Consider the following 11743-nt stretch of genomic DNA (forward strand, 5'->3'; position numbering starts at 1 on the left):
GAAATCGGCTTAACAGATAGCATACATAACAACATGAATACACTAACTTTCTTCTCACATACTATTGAAGGATAGGCCAAAAATGAGCTAAACTACCACATTGAAACATGGCTAGCACCGTCTTTGAAATGCTTAATGTCACCAACACATATATACAATACCAAAATGCACCACCATCAGAACAATTTAGTGTTAAAAGAAAATAAAAAATGTTAAACATTCTGAATTGGTAGTGACCTGTATCATGAAAACCAAGTTGGTTTATAACTGCTCAACAACAAAGTCAGGCCCTGCACAAGCATAAGTTGATCACAAGAAAGCAGCCTTCACGAGTCATGTACAAATCTTTGATTAAAATTATAGATATGGTCGATAGGATATATAAGTTTTGGTCCTTACTCAATAATGAACAATAGGGTAAGATATTTACAATCCAAGGTCCTTATTAATAATGGATAATAAGAGCTTCCTCACTCAACAATACCATCGACAATGGTAGAAACCATGGTATTCATGCCACACTCATTGTAGCCCCTGCATATCTTGAAAACCCTTCTCACCCCAATGGGGTCCCCATGAGTTCTCTATAATCCAATAAGGATTCTTCTTTAGGCATATGTGTAGCCATAGAGTTGCAACTCTGTGTCAGACTCATAAAAGAGTGCATAATCCAAGGTAGCACTCACATAGCAAAATGTGTGCCTCATCGCATCCAAGTCGTTAGGAATTTTTTGAGCCCAAATGGGGCCAAATAAATTAACTTTTGATTAGGAATGGACCAATAGGAAGAGAGCTGGGTGCACATTTGACCATAGGGTTCTTAGGCTTTGTCACCCTATCACTACTCTTGTCCCCCACCTCCTTTCCCCAAACTTTTAGGCCCCCCCACCTCCTTTTCCCACCCCCACCTCCTTTTCCCCAACTTGTGGGCCCCCTCACCTCTCTTTTCAGCAACTTACAATCTCATGGGTCAAAAAACCCTAAAAATGAAAATTTTTGATTTTTTGTGAAAAGTGTGTTTGCCCCCTCAAACTTCCCTCCAGTCTTTTCTAGCTATGGAAAAGTGATTTTGAAGCTATCTACTTGTCTTTCAATCTCTACATTGCCTCAGAAGAGCCTTCTCTTAATCTTGCCCTCCTCTTTCTCCCCTCTTTGAAGATCTCCATGGATGCACAACTGTAACCAAAAACCTACTTCTCCTCTTTCTCTTGTCTATTCTACTTCTCCTAAGCTCTCTATTATTGCCAAAAACCCTAGTTCTTCTTCCAAACTTTCCATTTCTGTAGAAAAATATGCACTTTCTCCTCAAATCCTACTCTCTCAGTCCTCACCTACTCTAAAGTTATCATACAAGCTGCTTTTATCTCTTATTTCTTATAACCATGACCTCCATTAGTACTACAAGAAGGCCTAGAGAGAAGGTAGAAGAGATTTTGCTGCATAACATAAAACATGAGCATGGAAGTTGGGCACCAACGAGATTTGGGGTTGATCTTGGGTTTACATGCAACCATGCTCAAAGGGACCACATTGTGTGCGACAACCTAGAAATCTGCTACACCATTGGAAGGGGTGACTACTAGGATTCAAGCAAAGTAAGAAGGAAGGATTAGTTTCCATAGTGCAACATGTGTACACGCTAGGAGACCTTCTCATTCAAGGCCGTCGGCCTAGGTTTTCTTCAAACTGTAAGTATGATTTGAGCAGGGTTTAGCAATAAGCTATCATTATTTTCTATTGCATTAATGGTACCTATTTCCTTGTGGTTTTTGATTCTCAAATATCTTTCCCTCTAACTATGTAGAAGAGCAAACACTCCAAATCCTCTGATTGGAGTTTTCAATGCACTACACACATCCATTGGTGAGGTAATGTTTTCTTTTAAAAAGCCAGCTGAGCTTGCAGAGAACAATACCTTTTACTACTCACACTCATATCTTGTACCTAAAAAGGTAGGTTTGTTTGGCAAGCTCTTCGTAGGTAGAATTTCTTCCACCTTTAGCTAGCAATTCATGGCACTCTAGAGAACAAGTTCTCTCTTCATGAGTGGAGGAAGCAAGTTGTTGCTGCGTAGTTGAGCTTCCACGGCTACTCGCAAATGAGGATTTCTTTGTGCTTCGCGTATCTTATGAGAAAAATAGAAGATTGCTGGCATGCCTTCATTGCTCGCTTCATCTTGTAGTAAATCTAGCTTTTGCCAGGCATTCAAATCGATCTCTTGATTTTCAACCATATCTTGAGAATCAAGAAGCGTCGTAATGTACTGCACTCGCGCGGTTCTAATTTCACCTATACGTTAGAGTAGAAGAGCGGGGCATACCAATGCTATCTTTGAGAGGACTAGCTTGTGGAGAATTTCCACATGCTCAATAATGGTAAAGCCATAAGCTCCCTCCTAAGAGGTGTATTATTAAGACAAGGGCTCCTTCTCTCCCTAGTGCAACAGAAAATAGATAATAGCTCCCATTCTCTTCTTACACTAAATTCTAGGCAAACTTCACCTTCATAGAGTACCTTAGACCGTTTCTTCTTGAATAAGATGGAAAACCCTTCAGCTCTGATACCAATGTTACGAGAATGTAAGCTCCTCTCCAAACCGCCGACACCAAAAATGGGATGGGACCATTGACAGGTCTCTAGGCCTACTAAAGTCAAAGTCCTTAAACAAGAAAAATTCCAGAGAATTCACCCTTACCATTGACAATGATTTAGGTTTATAGCCCTAGAAAGAGACCTAGTCCTGCCTCGTAGTGGAAATGGGACCACTCAAATTTTTTATTTTGGCCCTATAACTTCATCATTCGGTTTATGGTTTCCTTAGCGAATGCTTTTTCCCCCTAACATATGTGAGGGCACAGCCATTGGTGGATTCCTCTTCCAAGTGAAGAAGTTTCTAAACGTTTTAGTGCGCGGGAATGGATAGTTACCTGACTAATCAGGTCCACCTGTCCATGATTGACAACCTTAGTCAATCCCCACTTACCACCCCACACTCACACATGATTCTTTTGTTTTGTAATTACTACTACATTCTTGTCACAATTAAAATAATAATTTCTTATATCCTTCATAACCGAATTCCATTAAAACATCCCTTGAAAATAGTATTGAAACATTCTTTTAGAGCACAAACATCTTTAAACTTAAGATAGGGTATTGTCAATCAAAATATTGTCCATAATAACCATGACCAGTACTCTTCTTGTCTCAAGACCACCTAAGGGTGAAAAAACGGCACCCATTCCTTACTCACAATCCGGAGTGGATAAACCCCCACCCAAGGTTTTGGGCTCCCTTGGGATAAAAAAATAGTATCCTAACTTAAGTAGAAACATCAAGACATGACACGGAGTAGAAACTCAACGTTCATGGGGGTAACCGACTTATCCCTGGCTGGAAAGCCATCATTATCCATCAAAATATACCAAGGAGTCGGAGGTGTCTTGAGACAAGCTGTCTTAAGGATGATCAATCATATCTTTCGTAATTCAACCAATTTTAACCCAAACAAGTCTTTCCTACATTATAAACAATGCACGTTGGAAGTTACCCTATCAATTATTCATTTTCTTATTCTTACTCACTCCTTACGTATTCAATGCTAACTTATAAAAGAACTTAAACCATTTAAAGACTTGATTGAATAATGAGAAACCCACCTGGGACTGTTTGGCCATCTGCTGCTGCGCTAGTGCCTGATGACTCTCCCACGTAGGCCTACTACTAGGCCCAGCTTCATCGTCGTGCGATACTCTAGTTCTTTCTAGAGCTTTGCCCTCATCATCAGATGTAGGATCGGCTCGGGTCCTCTTAGGTGCCATAACTTCTTATCCTTATAAAAAGGACGTTTAATCATTAGGTAAATAATCCAAAAGCTAGACTTAACCGGCTTTGTATCCAATTTTATCAAATCTACGTTAAATTTATAGTCTTAATTGGTAAATTCTGGACATAGTAATTTTTTATTTGTCTATATAGGCATGATAACTTTTTCCACAGCTTCCCTAAGGGTTTTTAAAGCTATCATAATTTACTTATAATTTTATATATCTTTTTTCTTATTTTTCCATCGAATTTTAAGCTTGGAATCTGCTTATTTTTAGCTTAATATTTATTCTATTTGTTTTCTCTCAAAGATTTCATTTCCTCAACTTTATATCATAGGTTTACACTTACTATAGTTTTTGTAAAAACTGTTGACCGCAAAGTCTATTTATTTTAATTAATCTTTGGCCAAAAATAGGACTTGTAGTCAATTATAAATTTCTAAACTTAGTAATGAAATATGGTATGATTACCACAAGTAGATAAGGATATTTTTGACCTTTGGTAATTATCTTATTATTTTCCAACTTAACTATATAATTTCCAACTTTAATTTTCAGCTGAAATTAGTATAATTTGACTTAGATAAATATCTATACTGATTTTCTAACATTGACATAATTATCACGAGCTCTTTGTCATGTAATATAGCTCTCATAAATAGCATGTAATCATATAACATGATTTACTAGTTTCCCCCTTTAATTTCTAGCTAGAATTAGTAACGTCTGACTAAACTAAATATCTATTCCAAGTTTCTACCCTTGATATAATTTTCATGGCCTTTTCATATTGTAATCTAGCTCTGATAAATAGCATGTTCTCATATAACATGATTTACTAATTTTTCTCTTTAGTTTTCAGCTAGAATTAGTATAATTTGACTTAGATAAATATCTATACTAAGTTTTTAATCTTTAAATAATTATCATGGTCTTTTTATCATGTATTCTAACTCTAATAAAGAGTATGTAATCATATCACACGATTTACTCATTTTCCCCTTTACTTTACCCTAAAAAATAGTGTTTTTCTACTAAGATAATTAGCTAAACTAATTATCTATGGTTAAGATAATTATCAAAGGGTTATTAAGATGTGATTTTCCTCTGATAATTATCTCAAAGGTTTTTAGATTAGCTTACTATTTTCTCTCATTAATTTTTCATTTAAAACAGTGTTTTCCTACTGAGATAATTAGTTAAGCTAAATATCTGAAATTAAGATAATTATCAAGGGTTTTCTAAGATGCATTTTTCCCCTCATAATTATCTCAAAGTATTTTGGTTCAGTTTGTTATTTTTCCCTATTTATTTTTCCCTTAAAATAGTGTAATTTTGCTGAGATAATTAGTTAAACTAGTTATTTGAGGTTAACATAACTATTACGAGTTTCATGGGATGTGTTTTTCCTCTGATAATTATCTCAAAGCATCTTAGACCAATTTGCTATTTTCCCCCTTTTAATTTTCCCTTAAAAGGTGTAAATATGATGAAATAATTAGTTAAAATAAGTATCTGCGGGGTTAACATAATTATCGTGGGTTTCCAAAGAGGTAATTTACCTCTGATAATTATCTCAAAGCATTTTGAATCAATTTGCTATTTTTCTTGTTTTAATTTTTCATAAAAACAATATAATTATGCTATGATAATTAGTTAAACTAGTTATCTGAGGTTAATATAACTATCACGGGTTTTATAAGATGTAATTTACCTTTGATAATTATCTCAAATCATTTTGGATCAATTTGCTATTTTCCCCCTTTTAATTTTCCCTAAAAACAGTGTAGTTCTGCTAGGATAATTAGGTAAACTAATTATCTGAGATTAAAATAATTATCACGGGTTCCCTAATATGTGATTACCTCTGATAAATATCTCAAAAAAAATTGGATTAGTTTGACCATTTTCTCCTTTACTTTTCTCTTAAAAATAGTGTAATTCTGCTTAATTAATTATGAAAATTAATCAAAAAATTACTCAAAAATTACAAGATAATTTTTATAGAATAATGACAGTCTAACACAACTTTGATAATTATCTCATCTTAATCTACACTTAATTAGTATAATTATCATTAATTTATGGTTAAAATGAGTAATTCAGTCCTAATATAATATAATAATTAATTAGCTTAGTATCCCTAAGCTTAATCACAATAACAACACAGAATTTTGAATTAAGAGAGGATTTTTGAGTATACATAGGTTTAATCTTCAGTTAATTTAAGAAAATAGGTTAACCTAGCTTTGCTAATTAAGAAGGATTAAGCTAATTACCGTTTAATTAACCAACTAGAGCTTGATCTCTAGTGATTTCTGCGTAGCGGTCTCTCTAGATGAGAGAGAGTGTGCCAAGGCTCCGATTCTAAATTTTTATGAAGGAAAGGGGGTCTTTTTATAGTTTTTCTGGGCCCTGGGCTATTCCTAGTAGGTTTTGACATCTCAAGCAAGTCCCCAGCTTCAAGGTAGCGCCACCTGCTGCTATTCCTGTCTCTGGCAGGTTCCCCACAGCTCCACACTGCCCCCTCGGCTTCCAGTATCGATTTTGGTTGATTTTACTGATTTTTAATGATGAAAATTGGAATATCAATTAATTTTAGATCCTTAGGATAAGAAAGTCATTGTTGATAATAATTACTAAAACCATCCAATTTTTATTAACTAATTGAATTCCTAGTGTAACCTTTTAGGGCCCGTAACTTTTCCAGATTTTATCGGATTCTGATTCTGAAAATTACTAACCATAGTAAAGCTCTGGTTATGAACTTAAAAATACCAATATCAGCCATGATTGAATCACTCAACAGTGGTTTTCAAGTTAATTTTACAAGCTTTATACAATTTTTAAGGTTTCAGAAACTGGAAACCTTACAGAGAATGGCACTTTTACATTTACTTAGATGGCATGTTATGTAGCAATTGTTGCAAGCTTGACATAACCATTGAACAATAACAAAACTTGAAAAGAATCAAACACGACATAGCACTGAGGGCCGGCCTCATACTTAAAGTGCTTTTGTATTCTTGGTGCTCAAAGCTAGTCACTACTTGAGAATAATACAACATAGGATCTTTGTTACATAGAATCTCCATAGCCATAGCATCATAGGAGCTTAGGAAGACTTAAGCTCCTCCATTTTCCTCATCTCAAGCCCTCAATTACCATGTAGGTAGAGAGAACTAGTAGAGAAAAGGACTAGAGTGTATGTAATTGAGAGAGAAGCTTGTATGCATAAGCTTCACACACTAAGTCAATTAACTAGCTACCAAGGGAGGCAACATAAGCAAGATGAGTATATGAGAAACTGAGTAGATGAGAGAGTAGAGGAGCATGAGAGCTTTCACCAGCACTTCTCCATGCATAAACTTGACAAGGCAAGTAAGAGATATGCTCCACTCAAGCTAACATTTTTTCATGAAGCAAATTAGCTTGTGAAAAGCAGTTTTTTGCTATTTTTAGTAGCTAGAGAGAGATAAAGAGTTGGCTAGCTTGTGGAGCAAGAAAAAAAGGTGCATTTCCTTTTCTCCTCCCTTTTTGCACTGGCCAACCCTGTTTGGACGTGTGCATGCCTTGGTTCCCACCTGCAGCTCCTCAGCCCAACTCTCAGCCTTCCCGTAAGCGCTATTTTTGCCCTCCCGGGAGTCCGTTTGACCTCCTGTAAAGCATGTTAAAATCCTATGGCTAAATACTTTGCACTTTGGGAGTAGCATTCGCTTGTAGATACTTCACATTGCCACAATGCACTCCATGCACATCTTGTTTTAATATTTTTACACATTCTCTCTCTAGAATTCTAGTGAGAGAGTGGTCATTTTGCACTTGTAAAGGTTTATTCTTTTGACTAACATAAACTAGACTCAAAATAAACCTTTTGGCAATTCATTTCATTTAGCCTATGCTTACCTATGCTTTTCTCTAGATAGCTACTTTTTACAGAGAGAAAACCTTCTTTCCTAGCATCGTTTGGTAATGATGCTTACACCAGCTCCACCATCAAGTACAGCTAAAATGGTATTGCCCTTGCAGATAACCGGTAGGACTATATTAGAATCACCACCCTCAAAGTAATCACCAAGCATGTTTACACAAAGTCTAAACAGAGACTTAGGATCGGCCTCATCTACAACATCTTTTTTCAATAATTCTTTGGGAGATCGTTTGTTCAGCGTCTCTAGTGGGGGTGTGAGATCTAGAGGAGCTTCTTGCAGACTGTCTAGATTGACAGCAAGCTCATCATTTAAAAGAGATCTCAGGGTTTCTGCCAATTCTGGGTCCCCTTTAAGCTTAACCAACATAGTAATGGTGATAGGCATACTGAAGAAACTAATGAGATTCTGGGCATTTAATTGAGCACCTATCACACTTCATCCTTCGGATGGGGTTTGGGGTGGGTATGGCATATCCCATGGTTCTTACACGTCATCTCCAAAACATAGATCCTCTATCTCGGTGTGACATGTAGCCTCAGGTTGCGTGCATGGTTTGAAATTCAGGTTCCTTCGAGTCTATGTTTTGCTCATTTTGTTAAGGGTTAGGGTACTTAAGCATGTCCTCGTACCATTTCTTGAATTGGGCTTCATGCTCTTCTTCTAATCAGAGATCACATTAGACACTTGTAGAGGCTTTCCTAATTGAATAGGTTTATTAATTGTGGTGGGAAGCTTCCAAGCATTGGGAATGGGTTTGGAGGCGGATTCAATAGCTGCTTGAGTTTCTTGGACTAACTCAATAGCTTGTTGAAGCCTATGAATCTTCTTTTCTGGTATGGGATAGACACCAGGTTTGTTGGGCTTATTCTTCTTAGGCAGATCTACCAAGTTAGTTTTGTTTGTCACCTTCCCTTGATTGTGATTTGATTCAAATGACGATGATTTATCTGAACGTCACTTGCATTTTGTATGTTGACGGGGTCTGAGGTGGTACCCACAATTTTCTTTTTTCTATTTTGCCTCTTGTTTGAGGTGGTGCTCTTGACGTCTGCTTCGTTTTTTGTAGCCACAACCGGGTTAGCCTTGGCTTGCAATCTTGTCAGAGCATCGAGACTCAGACTATGCTTGGTTTTATCGCTCTGGACAAGCCTAATCATCATATTTAAGGGTGTTATCATGGGGGCTTCGGGTGGTTTGTGCGGGCATTGGGAAATCATGATTAATGCCACAATCACCGCATGTAGCCTTGGGTAGATGTGGGTTAACTGCAGGTGCAATATGGTTTGGCTTGTATGGGCAATCTACCACCTTGTGGTTTTCACCACAGTTATAGAACTGCAGGGGTTGCTTGTCAGGGCATTCACTATATTTATGAGGTCCTCCACATCCATAGCATTGAAGGGGTGGTTGTCGTCCTCAGTTATTCATGGATTGCCCCCTTCCTAAAGCGGTTACCTGATAAACTGGTTTCGGTCCCTCGGGATCATTGACATAATATTCAGGATAAATCTCATACTCCTCATCGCCTTCGGGTGGGCCATAGTCTTCCTCTAACTCTTCCTCATCTACTCCTTGATTGACTGGCGCTATCCTCGGCTGAGGAGGTAAGATTGGTGGGGGACATGGTGTGTAAGGGCAATAGGGTCGAGCTCGGACATAAGGTCTTGGAGCTTGACTGGAACAATGGTTGTAGGCTGGGATGTAGCGGGGGGAGCACGCAAGGCAAGGGGTGGTGCTGCTGCTCCGGGCCTAGGGGCATATTGATATGAGGGGTGGAATCTATGATTGGGGTTCTCATAGCCATATCTATAACCTTGATACCCCAGGTCGAAGTACCTAGGATGAAGTGTGGGGCATTCACTATTAGGATGGTCTCCATTGCAAGTAGAACAAAAGAATAGTTCACGAGCGAGCAGGTTCCTTACGGGTTTGGGACGTATTGGTATGGAATAGCTTTTGTATGTAGGAGGCAACCATCTGCTCAATGGATGAAGGGCTAGAGCATGAGAGGTTTTGGTCGATGCGGTCTCACTACTAGGGACACTAGTTGTTTCTTTTATTTCTAGATTGTCTTCTAATTCAATGACAACTGCAACAATGTCATCCCATGTGGTGATCCCTCTTGTGATCAGGCTGTTGTACAACTCTGTGTGATTCATTCCATTGATGAGACGATCCAATGATGAGACGATCCAACAATTGATCATCCCTGAACCATTCGTGGGACTTGCATCGTGAGTTCAAGTGCTTGAGGCGGTTGATGAAATCACGTATGGATTCACCATTGTTGCGCTCAGCCGAGTAAAGTTGGGAAGATAATCCCCACTTAGGTCCTTGCTTTGCAAAAGCTGCAATGAAGGCAGCCTTGACAGTAGCCATATTGCGATTTTTCTCAGGTTTGAGTGTTCGATACCATTTTTCGGCTTTGTCGTCTAAGGTGAGACTAAAAGCGTGGCTTTTTGATACATCATTCCTTTCGCTCAAAGCCTCACAAACTTGCTCAAAGATCTATAGGTGTGCTGCCCAGGATCTCCATTACCGGAAAACCTACTCATGAGCTTGGCAATGTCTACTGAGCATCGGGAATCAGTTCGATTAGGGTCCCTTGCTCAAGGGGCTAATTGCTCGGCCATAGCTCTTTCCACAGTAGCTGCCACAGCGATGGGGTCGGCGGGTGCAACAACTTGTGGCGGAGGATAATACTGGATTCCAGCCATTGGAAAAGGAGGTGCAATTCTTGCACTAGGTACAAGTGCACTTGGTGGAAATCCTGGAGGTGTGCGGTGTAGAGGTGTGATAGCAGGCGGCATATATCCAGGTGGTGTTGTAGGCTTTGGAATATTTGCTGCATACATGGGTGGTCTAGGAGCGGAGCCTAGGGTGGTAGGTGGGCTGAAGGCCCAGGTGTATGTGGGTCTAATTGGCGGCATAGGTATGGTATGCTCGGTGAGTGTAATGGGGAAAAATTTTCTAGTGCTTGGGGTAGCACTTGCTAGGGGTGGATGAGAGACTTTCTCCTCATAAGGTGCATAACTCATGGGGATATGTTCTTCATTTCCCGGGATTGCTGTAGAAGTTGAAACAGAGATTGGGGGTCCCTCAGGACAACCAGGGGAGACCGTCATTGAGGGGTCCTTCCTATGTTTTGTTGGGGTTTCCATTTCTTCCAAAGTCGGGCCCCGAGACTCGCTTGTTTGGACAAACAAGATGGGAGCTTCACAAGGGTAGTTCATTCCCAATTTCAAGCGCTCTTGCATTATGATTTGATTTAGGCAATCCCAAAGTATCTGTTTATATATTGGATATGTGGTGCCATTTGATGTATGCTCCCTCAAAGCATCCCATGACAGTGTGAAAAACTATTGCATCGATATGTGTGTTGCTCTCAATCTTAGCCTTGCCCTTATCGGCGATAGTTTTAGCTTTAGCTTGGCGCTTGATCAATCTCTGTTGACCTCGCAACATGGCTTCTACTCGCAACATGGCTTCTACTTCCAATTGGCGGGCTAATTGGAGAGCTTCCTCTATTTGATGTATCTCTTCATGAGTCATGCCATTGTTAGCCAGCAATTCCTCTTCTTCCATGGCTTGTGAGGGTACTGTGATCCCCACATGGGAAGGTTCACTTGGGACTTCGTTAGCAAAGTAGGAGCTAACTTCCTCTTCTACTAGTGGTTCATTGGAGGTATTGGCGTTTGTGTTACCCAAACCAATAAGTTAGAAAATCTATCCAACAAGCTTTCACTATTGGTTGGAGTCTTGACCCTCGGATTATCCCCTTCCTCGTAGGCACTCATAGTGTCACTAAAGAGCAAGGATTTACTAAGGACTTTATGAAGGTGGGTAGTTGCACTAGAGCAAGACTCTGCGATGGACCTGTCCCAATACTAGGAATTGATCGCAAATCGTTTGAAGCACTCTCTTCAAGAGGTTCAATGATACGTCCCGATCTCAAGTTCATAAGCCTATAAGGGTATTCATGGG

At 39.0% G+C, this 11743-nt stretch overlaps 1 pseudogene; it reads right to left on the reverse strand.

Annotated features, from left to right (window-relative positions):
- Nucleotides 1-10354: 10354 nt before the first annotated feature.
- On the reverse strand, nt 10355-11016 carry LOC147456259 (uncharacterized; annotated as a pseudogene).
- Nucleotides 11017-11743: the final 727 nt, after the last annotated feature.

Source organism: Adiantum capillus-veneris, chromosome 6 (assembly GCF_014529385.1).
Source record: "Adiantum capillus-veneris isolate H3 chromosome 6, ASM1452938v2, whole genome shotgun sequence".
Lineage (NCBI taxonomy): Eukaryota > Viridiplantae > Streptophyta > Polypodiopsida > Polypodiales > Pteridaceae > Adiantum > Adiantum capillus-veneris.